At 44.7% G+C, this 12467-nt stretch overlaps 1 pseudogene; it reads right to left on the bottom strand.

Moving 5' to 3' along the window:
* Window positions 1–439: 439 nt before the first annotated feature.
* On the bottom strand, window positions 440–12223 carry LOC133458769 (uncharacterized; annotated as a pseudogene).
* Between the last annotated feature and the right edge of the window lie 244 nt (window positions 12224–12467).

Here is a 12467-nt window from a genome sequence, read left to right as displayed (position 1 = left end):
TCATTCTGTCCATTCTCCTCTGACCTCTGGCATCAACAAGGCATTTGCGCCCAAAGGACTGCCGCTCACTGGATATTTTCTCTTTTTCGGACCATTGTCTGTAAACCCTAGAGATGGTTGTGAGTGAAAACTCCAGTAGATCAGCAGTTTCTGAAACACTCAGACCAGCCCGTCTGGCACCAACAAACATGCCACATTCAAAGTCACCTAAATCACTTTTCTTTCCCAATCTGGTGCTCAGTTTGAACTGCAGCAGATCGTTTTGACCATGTCTACATGCTTAAATGCATTGAGTTGCTGCCATGTGATTGGCTGATTAGAAATGTGTGTTAATGAGCAGTTGGACAGGTGTACCTTCAAAGAAACATCTCCTGGATGCACTGGGACACATCTTCAGTGACGTATCCTAGGGTCATCAGGTGTTTCGGGTCTCGCAACATCAGACACCCTCTCCTAGGTGACCCAGCCGGGGGTGATCAGCTCCTGGCTTGCGTCCCAGCAGCAACCCACGGATCTGCCCTCTTTAGCCACAACCACCTTGTGGCTTTCTCTGCAGCTTCACTTGCGGATTTAATGGCCCTCTTCTTTGCTGCTCCTGTAACGCCCGAGCGACCTAGGGCGTTGCAGAGCGAGCGTCCCCCGAAGCCTCGACAGCCGACTTCTATGGGCTCATAGAATATTCTCCAGCCCCTGCTCCTACATTCCTCCACCAACTCCTGGTGTTTGGCTCGTTTCCTCTCGTTGGCTTTCTCGATCGGCTCTTCCCAGGGCACTGTCAGCTCCAGCATGATCAGGTGTTTTGAAGCCTCAGAGGTGATGATCATGTCTGGCCGGAGAGATGTTGTAGCAATGTGCTGGGGGAACCTCAGCTGTTTCCCGAGGTCGACGTGCAGCTGCCAATCAGGGGCTATGTGTAGGAGTCCTGATGCTATCTGTGGGCCTTTCACGGGTCTCTCTCCAGCTTTGACAAAGGGGATTGCCTTCTTTGGAGCATGGTGTTGTTTGCTGGTGCTGATAGCTGAGGCTATGCTCTCCGCAACTGATTTGAGCACCTGATCGTGGCGCCATCGATAGCGCCCATCGGCCAGGGCCCTTGGACAGCTGCTGAGGAGGTGTTCTATCTAGGGAGCCTCTTCCGGAGCAAAGGGGGCAGGAAGGTGTCTCGCTCTTCCCCCACACATGGAGGTTTGCTAGACTTGGGAGAGCATCGTAGACTGCCTGCACAAGGAACCGAACCTGATGGTAGTCTGCCTGCATGATGTTTGACCAGGTGACTTTGCGCTGTAACGTGCTCTCCCACCATGTCCATGCTCCCTGCTGCCGGAGTCCCACCGCCCTGCTCACTCGCTCTTCCTCCACACCTGCTCGGACCTCTTCCTGGAGTAGATTGTGTCTCTCCTTGCCTCGGGCCTGGCTGACTTGGGACTTTGGGAAGTAGCCCAAGCCTGCTCTGCCAAGACCCCCACCAGTGCCTTCTACCTTAGGCGAGACTCTGCCACCTCCGCTGCCTTCTCCGCCCTCCACTTCCTACCCGTCCTCACTTCAATCCCAGCTGATGCTACCTTGCAGTCCCAGGAATCCCTGTAATGTAGGGCTTCTCTGGTGTGTGCTACCTTGAATTCCTCAGTGAGCCCACTGAAAGGTAGCTGCAGGGTGTTACTAGACCCATACAGGGCAGCGCTGTTGAGGCTGAGTGGAAGGCCTAGCCACTTCCGGAGAAAGCTGCTGATCTTCCTTTCAAGGGATTCCACAGTTGATACTGGGACTGCATAGACGAGGAGAGGCCACAGGACTCTTGGCAGGATGGAATGCTGGTAGATCTAGGCTTTAATCTACCTGGCAGGCCGGACTTGTCCACCTTGGTGAGCCACGTTCCAAGGTCTTCGCCAGACTTCTGGATGGCAGCGGAGTCTCTTAGGCTAGAGTCAAAGAGTTTCCCCAAGCTCTTGACTGGTTGCTCCGTGATGGTTGGGATTGCCGTTCCTGAGATTGAGAACTTATCAATCACCTTCCCCCTCTTCAGTACCATGAACCTTGACTTGGAGGGCTTGAAACTCATTCTAGCCCATGTGATGAGTCTCTCCAGTCCTTTCAAGATCCACCTGCTCCCTGGCACTGATGTAGTTGCGATGGTAAGATCATCCATGTAGGCTCTTATCGCCGGCTGTCGAACACCTGATCTGGATAGAGGCCCTCTGCATTCCACCTCGGCTGCCTTGACCAACATGTTCATCGCCAGTGCGAAAAGGGTAACAGAGATGGTACACCCTGTTATTATTCCTTTCCCAAGCCGGTGCCAGTCTGATGTTGCTGACCCTGAAGTGAACCTGAGCCTGAAATTGTTGTAATAATCCAGGATCAGGTCTTTGATCTTGCTGGGAACATGGTGGAGGTGTAATGTGAGCTCAACTAGTTTGTGTGGGATGGACCCGTAGGCGTTAGTCAGGTCCAACCACAACACAGCTAGGTCGCCTCTGTTCTCACGGGCCTCTCTGATGAGTTGTGTAACTACACCAGTGTGCTCTAAGCAGCCGGGAGCTCCAGGAATCCCACCCTTCTTATCTGCACTGAGGTGTCTATGTAGTTGATCTTGAGGAGAAACTCAGTCAGTCTTCTCGAGATGAGGCTGAAGAACACCTTCCCTTCCACACTCAATAGTGAGATTGTCCGAAACTGGTTGATGTGTTTCGAGTCCTCCTCCTTGGGAATCCAAACCCCCTCTGCACACCTCCAGTGGTCGGCCACTTTCCCCCTTCGCCAGATTACCTTCAACGTCTTCCACAGGTGCCGGAGGAGCTCTGGACAGCGCTTGTAGACGAGGTAGGGTACACTACTTGGGCCTGGGGAAGATGCTGAGCGGGCTGCCTTGACAACCTCTTCAACTTCCTTTAGGCTAGTCTCCGTCAGCTTGAACTCTGCTGTTGGTCGGGCAGGGCTGATGAGAGCTTTGTTGGGTCCCAGATCTTCTTCTCTCAGTGGGTCGCTCAAGGTGTTTTCGAGAAAGCAATTCACTTCCTCCCTTGAGCACTCGAGTCGGCCGCTGCCCTTGTCCCCAAGCAGTTGTTTTGTGAACCGGAAGGGGTTGGCAATGAAGGCTTCCTCGCTCTCTCTCTTCCCCGCCTCCTGTGCCACTCTGCTCTGAGGAGAGTTGTCAGCTTCTTGGAGTTGGACTTAGTAAAGTGGCCAGTGAGTGTATAAATGAGGGAATGTGTGATGCAAATACACAAAGTGTAGATATAGTAAATAAATAGAGGATACCACAGAACACAGGATTACCTCATGCTGAAAATGCCGGGCAAAAGTAAGCTATGTGTATAAGTAGCTCTGGTTGGACAATCATTGGTGGAGCCAAGGACTTACATGCTGTGAAAAGTATCAGCCCCCTTACAGATTTACCCTGTTTTTGCCTTAAAAAAAAAAAGAAAAATCATATGTACGTGTTTTAGATTATCAAACAAAAATATATAAAAATAAAAGCTGATTAAATTCAAAATGCAGTTTTTGAAATAATGACTTCATTTATTAAGATAAAAAGTTGTCCAAACCAACCTGATCCTGTGTGAAAGAGCATTTGTCCCCCAAACCTTATAACTGGTTATGCCACCGATGCGAGCAACAACTGCTAAAGCATCTCTGTGGGAGTTAGTCTTACACCCCTGTATTTATGTGTAAGCCTGATAAACTTTGCTTGAATACAGACTAAACGCCAAAGGCAAATATGTGTTACAATAAAGTGTTTTAACTTACTGCGAGAGTTGTTTGACTGAAATATCAAAAAGCAACACATTATATCCCGATCAAATGAAACTGAGTCATTGACCTCTTTCAGTCTGGAAAGAGTCACAAAGGCTTTCCAAGGCTTTGGGACTCCAGTGAAAGCTCTGATCCACAAATGGCGAAAACATGGTACTGTGGTAAACCTTCCCACAAGTGGCCGGGCAATCAAAACTACTGCAAGAGCATATTAACAACTCATCCAGGAGATCACAAAAGAAACGGAAACAACATCTTAGGGCACTGCAGGCCTCACTTCCATCAGTTAAAGGAGCTGTATGTAAGAGCAATAATAAAACGAATCATAAAATGACCCTGATATGTCAACAGACATTTAAAAATCATGTTCATTTCAAATACTTATGTCACTGACAACAGCACTCAAGCCAGGATATTCCAGTTTAAAAAGAGGAGTTGCAGCCCTCAACTGATGTTTATGTTGTCATTTTTTGTTTTGGCCTGAAGCTCCACCCTCCACCTATCTCCCAATCACCAAGTCAGTATTGTCCGGGTTGCCAGCTCGGCTCTAATTATCGCAGCCATGGCAGCCTACGTTCCTGCTGCATTCTGCAGCCTACCTGGCAACCTCTGGTCGGGGGGAGGAGGGGGAGGGTACACACCGCTCAACAATATTTTGAAAGTGACTGCAGTACCAGTTTTGGCCATTTCTTACAGACAGCTCCTTTAAGGTCAGTGTTCATAGCGATGGTCAAACACGGTGGTGGTAGTGTGATGGTCTGGGGCTGCTTTGCTGCTTCAGGACTTAGACGACTTGCCTTAATTTATGGAACCATAAATTCTGCTCATGGATGCATGGATGAAATGATGATTTCAAAACTGTATTTTGTATTGATTCAAGTTACTATTTCTGACATAAATTAGTTATCCTCAATTATACTATGGGAATGAGTTTGATCTTTACAGCACGTTTGTCAATGTGTGTCATAATTAAAATCAAAGGTGTATCTGGAGACATCAGAACAAGAGTTGTGTTTTGCTTGAAACGTTAGAAATCGATTTTGGAAGGTTTCAAACTCCATAGATTCACTCTGAATCTGATTCCTCTGATCAACAATGCTCACTCAAAGGCTGAGGCGAGTTATAGTTTGCAGTGTCACTAAGGAACCCAGAAGCCTCTTTCACATTGACTTATCTCAACATTCATCGGGACAACACTGAACAATGGTGTTCATGGCAGTGCTGGAAAAGAAAAAACACTTATTAACAACAGGAATATTGCTAAAAATCAGCAGTTTACCAAAGATCAGATATAGGAGACAGGAGACTGGAATAATGTTTTACTGATAAATGAGTCAGGCACAAAACTATTGATTTAAATAAGAAATGTTAAATTGGGAGAAAAGAAAACACAGCATTCCAGCTCAGTAAAGGAACATTATTGCACCTATGAAAGATGGTAGCATCATGTTTTGAGCCCGTTTTGATGGATGTAGGACAGGCATTTTGCCATCATCGCATGAACCATAAATTCTGAACTGTTCTAGCACACCCTACAAGAAAACGCCAGAACATCTGTTTGTTAACAAAATCTTAAGAAAGCAAGTCTGCAGCTCGAAAGTTACCCTAAGAACAAGCTATTTTACCAAAGACGAGTGGTAGAAAAATGGCATTTATGTTTCGTTCAAATCAAAGTTCTGAATCCAAAACACATTTTGTGTAAATATAATTCTATCAATACAAACCTACCAACATCCCATATTATATTTAAGAAGGTTATATGTAGATGGAAATGTAAAAATTCCAGAGGGTTTACAACCCTCAACACTCCTGTCTGAACATATGAATGCACACAAAAGAAGGAAGCACTTGGTTTGTTTGTGAGGGAATGAACTAGGCTGAGTTCTCTTAGGGATGTGCATGTTGTTCAGTAAAGAGAGTTTGCATAGACATGCAAATTACAACTCATACATACAGATGCAGGTGCACAACCAACAAAATGAACAAGAAAAAAGGCCCAGGGATTTCGATTGACAAGATGACACACTGAATGTAGCTCAAGAGCCTCAAGCAGAATTGTTTTATTTTACCAATGCCGTCAAGAAAATAGCTCATTTTCATTTGGCTCATAGGTAAGCCTATAAAGAAGAAAGAAGACAGTCCCTCTGATTGACAGGTTCCATTGTGGAGAAGCTGTGTGAATTTGCATGTACTGTCACGGTGATTTCACACAACTTAACCTGTATTCCTCCCTCTGTGATGATGCAGAGCTGGGAGAGAAGAAGAGAGATGGCTTGATGAGATGGAACAGCTGTAGAAGTCTCCCGTTTGAGAAGAGACAATCTCCAGAGAGTCCTCTTTCTTCCTTTTGTGTGTGTGGTTGTGTGTGCATAGGTGTGCGTATTGGCACGCACCAAGTGTACTAAGAAACTGATTGCTCGATGGAGTGCTCTCAGCTATTCTTTCTATGTAATAAGGCACCACTTGCCTTATGGAGAGAAGGGGGTGGGGTTGGGTGGGGAGGAATTAATCAGGGAAATTGAGAATGAAATGAATTTTTTCATGTGATAATGAAAACACAATTATGAATAATAAATCTCATTAGAAGATCCATCTTAATACTATACACTGGAACAGTAATGTGAGCACAAGTGCAAGATTCAACTACTTATATTCTGATCCCAAAAGAAACTAAAGGAAGAAAGTGGGGGAAAAAAAGAAAGTTATGGCCTTACGTCTTATCAACATCTACATCCTTTTATTTTTTCTAAACAACTGGTCCATTCTGTTTGAGGTTGGAGAGGCCCTGAAGCCTATCCCAGCTGCCATCAGGCAAGAGAAAGGGCACACCCTATGCAAGTTCGTTGTCCATCAAAGGGTCACACAGACATAAATGAGTCAAATAACCATGAGTGATCATACATATGATTTATAATCAGCATTCAAGCCAACATACATGTGTGCAGATGGGGCCAGAAGTGGAGTAAACTAAAGAAACCCATGCAGACAGAACATGCAAAGCCACCCACATTTGATTCTTGAACTAGGAACCTTGTTGCTAACGACCACACCTCAATATTGATAATCAAAAAAATTCAAATACCTCAAGTCTCCTGAGAACTGTCCACCATATGGCCGAGGACATAATGCTTTAACATTCAAGTTCTGTATTCCAACACACCCATTAGTATTCATAAATATGAAAATCCAACTGTTCCTGTTGCCACAATGATGAAGCCTCCTACTGGGATGTGTCAGTAGTGTCAGAGGAGTAAAAAAAAAAAAGCCAATGCCTTTCCGGTTGTGAGGACAGCCGTGTGTGTGTGTGCAACTAAAGCAGATGCTCCTGTATATTTATGACCCATCTGACTGCTGTCTCAGGACTGCAGTCTCACAGCCCATACAACCATAAGCAATTTTGCCCCGTCTTCCACTCATCAGTGGATGAGTGGTAGGGTTTTGAAGGACTTGTGAACAACCTTACCAGATCTAAAGCTCTGTGGTAAGACAGAAAGTAAACATGAATCTCTTTTGTGAGTCTGAAGAATCAGAAGTGAAATGAAGAGGTGTGACAGTATCAAAGGCAGGCTGAATTACACAATTCAGTAGCTTACCTTGTATTGTGAAGGGAATAAGAAAGAGAACTGGTGAACACACACACACACACACACACACACACACACACACACACACACACACGCAGAGAGTAAATACATATGCAAAGTTTCACTCTGCGAAAAAGCTGTCTCAGCAGCTCTGGTAGTTCACAGCTAAATGAAGGGTAATCTCTAGGTAGAGAGTGCTTAGGGCATGGAAATACATACGCACACGTCACCCACCCTGAGGGGGTACAAGGGAAGAAAAATCCCTTTCTACTGAAGCACAGTAGAAAGGGATTTGCAGTGGACACAACCCCTTGCAGAGTCAACACACCATGGAGTCTATTCATGGCCGCAGTGCTTGCCAAAACAGAGAGGTTTTTATCCACAATACAGATTAGGAATAAGATGACCAGCTCATCTCGATTGAGTAAGAAAAAAAAAAGAAAACAAAATGCCATCTGGCTTCAGTCAGAACAACGTGTTATCCAGGCCAGCCAGGCAGTTGGAGACGGCCTCATGCAGTCTACAAGAGTTGTGCGGTCAGCCACAAGGTTTCATATTCAACTGGTGTCAACCCTCATTAGTTGCCCACAATTAAAAGAGTAAAGCAGTTCAGCTTACTGGCGCAGTTCTTTCCAAATGGGGTGTCAGGTTACACTGGTGTGCTGTGCTTTCTGGAGTTGTGAAAATATAGATGATTGTGATCAAAGATCAATTGAACACTTTGTGAAACCTAAAAAAAGTGGTACTCGTGGAAATGTTTAATAGTGTAAATAAGAGCCTTTCTAAAGAGAACTCAAGGCATTGAGACGAAATGGCTTGTAGACTTGTAGAAGAATTGTAGCATTTTACTGCAAACCATGAAGGGCCTAAGCTCCCTCCAGAAATACAATATCTCCGCTGTTTCTACTTGCCGAAAGCAACAGAGTTGAGTCTCTGGTCCAGTCTGTTGTCCGGGAAAACACAGAGGTATTTATACTCCTTCACCACTTTTACTTCTTCTCTCAGGTTGGAAATAGTTTCTGACTGACTCCTCCTCCACCTGAAATCCTCTGTTTTGTTGTTCAGTCTCAATATGACATTGTTTGTTTCCACACCATGCCACAACACGCTCCAGCAGCTCTGTGTGCTCAGCCTCTTGTCCACAACTGCAGCCATCTGAGCACTTTTGGAGATGGGAGGACTGAATCATACTGAAGTCTGAAGTGTAGAAGAATGGTGAGGGCACGGACCCCTGTGGCGCTCTTGTGGTGCTGAACACGTGGTCAGACACACAACCATTCAGTCTCACAAACTGTGGTCTGTTTGTTAGGCGGTGAGTAAACTGGGTGATTGTGGAGGCATCCACCTGTGTCTTGGTTTCTAATGTCAATATATGTCTGAAGACAGGTCTGGGCGATATGGCCTTTTATTCATATCTCGATATTTTTAGGTCATGTCACGATACACAATATACAGTATATATCTCCATATTTTGCCTTAGCCTTGAATTAAAACTTTGATGCATACAATCACACCAGTATGATGATTCTATATTTCTACATTAAAACATTCTTGTTCATTAATTGTGCATTAATATATGCTAATTTTAAACTTTCATGCAAAACGGGGGAATAAGTCAAATTTACCAAAACTGTATTTATTAAACAGTTACTAAGCAGTGAGTGGCACAAACATAAAAATTGTCATTTCAAAACAGAAAGTGCACGTTGCATCTCTCTGACTCCCCGTCTGAAGAACATCTGCTAAGAACATGTTCTGGTCCCGGTTTTACCAGGATGAGCTGCTCTCGAGCAGGAGGGGCCTTTAGATCACTTTTATATTAAAACTAATTGTAGGTGTAGGGACTGCAATGTTTCATCCTCTCCTCCTTTATTTTGCATCAGTTTGACTTACTTTTAGAAATAAATCCTTTATAATATAGTCTTGTTTGACTTCGTTTCGATGATAGTGAATAATTTCATGTGGCCACATTTAAGTAACACTAGGTGACGTTTCTCAGCTCTGGAAGAGAAAGGCTCGGTGGCGTGCTGCGCGTGGACGCGTGTGTGCACTGAGCAGCTCCTCGGCTCTCCGGAGAGCCGTGCACGTCGTGAGAAAACATCCCCTCCCGCCTTTACTAAACCGTCCCAGCTTGATTTGAAAAGAGTCCGTCGCGCGTAGCAACCACGCGCATGAACTCACGGCGCAAACAGGCCGAGTTTGGGAAGGTTGGGTGGAACTGACCGGCGGACCGGACAGCAGCGCCGACACCTGCAGCTGGGTGGGGGCGTATGACGATGCACGCACGTTTTTGACGTATGTAATTAGGTGCGCTTGTTTTATCTCTCTGAGAAGGAGAGACGAGAGATTGAGAAAAGCGTTAATTTAATGCCCGCGGCTAAAAGCAAATGCGTGACAATGTATATATGTATGTATATATGACAATGTACTCGAATATTCACGATATAGTCATTTTGTACATCGCACAAAGTAGAAGCCGAGATACATCGAGTATACTCTATATATTGCCCAGCCCTATCTGAAGAGATAAATATCTACGGTATAAATGGATTATCAAATTCTTTGTCGCCTCTAAAACAACAGTCACTATTGCTCCCACTTCAACACTTCTGGTCCTGACCAAAGCAGAAAAGTACAATCCATTTTAACATAGAAATAAAAATACAATTTTAAAGCGGGTTAAAATTAAGCAAAGATAAATTCAATAATGTACCTTTAAAACCCCTGCTGTACATGAATCTATTCTTTCACAAAAGAACAAAACTGCATTATGTGGCTTTGCTGTGTAGAAATAATATGCATGTCTGTGAGGGGGCTGGTTAAACCAGAGAGTATCGACTGAAGTATATAGAAAAGAGGTATGTTTTCCACTGAGGAGGTTTGATTGAATATGGTTCATGGTTATTGACTAAAAAGACACACACACACACAGAGAAGCATATATAAAAGGAACAGCACTGCTTGTAGACTCACATGAAACTGTCATACATCATTACTGACTGTAGTAAAATCAATACCCAATTAGCATGTTCTAAATATCGCCCGGTGAGCATATATTTCTCTCTCTCTAACACACACACACACACACACACACACACACACACACACACACACACACACACACACACATTATAACCACATGTGACAGCCTCTCCCGTGTAACCAGCAGAAGACACAGGCTGTAAGTCAGTAGGTGTTGGGTTGTGCAGGCCGGTCTTTCATTCCTCCGTGGAGAGCAGAAGTAAAATAACACATCTCTGCTCTCTGAAAGCTTGACGGGTGTTACCAGCTAATTATTCCCCCAGCTCTTTCCTGTAGTGTCACGGCTATAGCTTCCCCCTCTCAAACAGCTGCTCTGCTAATTACCGCCGGTGCCACGTACTGTACCGTGGTCTCTCATTCTGTCTGTCTCAATTACCCACTCTCTTTCTCCTGTTCTCTCTCTCCACATTGTCACATGAAGATATCGAAGCTCCAAGCTGAGATTGAGGACCACCTAATAATTCTATCCAAAGGAGAAGTTGTGTTCGTCTGCCAGTATGTGACAGTTAAAGGAGAGGATGCTGGCAGACTGAACCATGTGACCCTGCATGGTACATGAAACCCCCACAATCCACGGACATCAAACATAATGATTCATTATCCCTGCTGAAAATGGGGTAGACTTGATTTTGCGTGGTGTTGTGTGTATACTGTACTGTCTGGGTCGATGTGCATACCTGATTGCTGTTAGCGAGATCGAATTAGCAAATTCCTGTCTAACGTCAGACACGCACATAAGCTCTGAACATACAGAAGAATACGCCACCGACACACAAGGGAGTTAGTAGAGATGCAAGCAGGTTAATTAACTTCTCTTTCAGCTGAGTGCCATTCCGTTTGAGTCAGCAAATTCAGAGGAGAAAGCAGAGGAGATGTTCTGTCCGTCTCTCCCTTTAAGATGGGTGGAGGCAGAGGGATTATTAGACGGGACAAGGCCTCTACTGCTGTGGTGTAAATATGATAATGAAATGTACAGGGGAGAGGATTACACTATCCATACTCTCCCATTGGTCTAATCCAAGTTTACATACTTGCATAACACACCTGAGTACTGGACGCATCCCACCAGCACAACACTGATACAGATACAACAAGCAGTAGGACTGTTGTACGAATGTAAGACAGGAGAATTAAGAAGCACAGGTAGTGGATTTCCAGCTGCACCTTTATAGATGAAATATTGCTCAATGAGAGTTTGCAGTTTGAGCAGTGATTTATTTCCACTTGTGTGTTTGAAGCACTACAACAATTCAATAAAGTCCAAACAATAAATATAAATATTAACCGAATTGCATGCAGTCTGTAATAAGACAAATGTGTTTCCAGTAAAAGCAGAGCAGACTATGCTGATGTTGATACAATAGAAAGTCATAAGGCATCTTTACTACCCTCTGCCTTAAAGAAGAAGAAGAAAAAGGTTGTTATAGCCTGCAGTGTTGGCACGTGTGCTGTAGAAATGGGAATGAATGCTTCAACACAGCTTTGAGAAAAGGAGTCCAAACAGCCCAAGAGATGCAGTGAGCATTCTGTGGCAAGAAGATTTGTACAGTAAGCTGGTAATTGAGCTCTATATATTGCTGGGTTTTAAATTCTGAGATCCGCCAGCAGTGCAGGGCACCTCACCCTACAGCCTTCAGAGTTATGGTGGATGTAAAAAAATCCATATCTGGAGACTCACCATAAACAGTCCAGCTCTCAGTGAGGCCTAGAGGGTGAAATTCCAGCAATAGTGACAGTGATCCAGCCGCACCATCTGCACCATTCGCCTCTCCCCATTACCTTCATTCCATTTGCCATCCATCTATTTATCTATCTATCCATCCATCCATCCATCCTTACCTCATCTCTGCCTTGTCACGCCAGTGGGCTGTATGTCAGACCAGTGTGTGTGTGTGTGTGTGTGTGTGTGTGTGTGTGTGTGTGTGTGTGTGTGTGTGTGTGTGTGTGTGTGTGTGTGTGCGCGTGCTGGGGGAGGGGTTGCATGTCACGGTCGTCTCCTGTCTTGAGAATCATGTTATTGATTGGATGTATGTTGTGCCGCAATATAGGTAGCCATGACTGATCATATGCTGTATCGCACCAGGGTCA

The sequence above is a fragment of the Cololabis saira genome, chromosome 13 (genome assembly GCF_033807715.1).
Source record: "Cololabis saira isolate AMF1-May2022 chromosome 13, fColSai1.1, whole genome shotgun sequence".
Taxonomy (NCBI): domain Eukaryota; kingdom Metazoa; phylum Chordata; class Actinopteri; order Beloniformes; family Belonidae; genus Cololabis; species Cololabis saira.
Note: the sequence above shows the minus strand (reverse complement) of the source record. Positions and strands in the feature narration are given on the sequence as shown.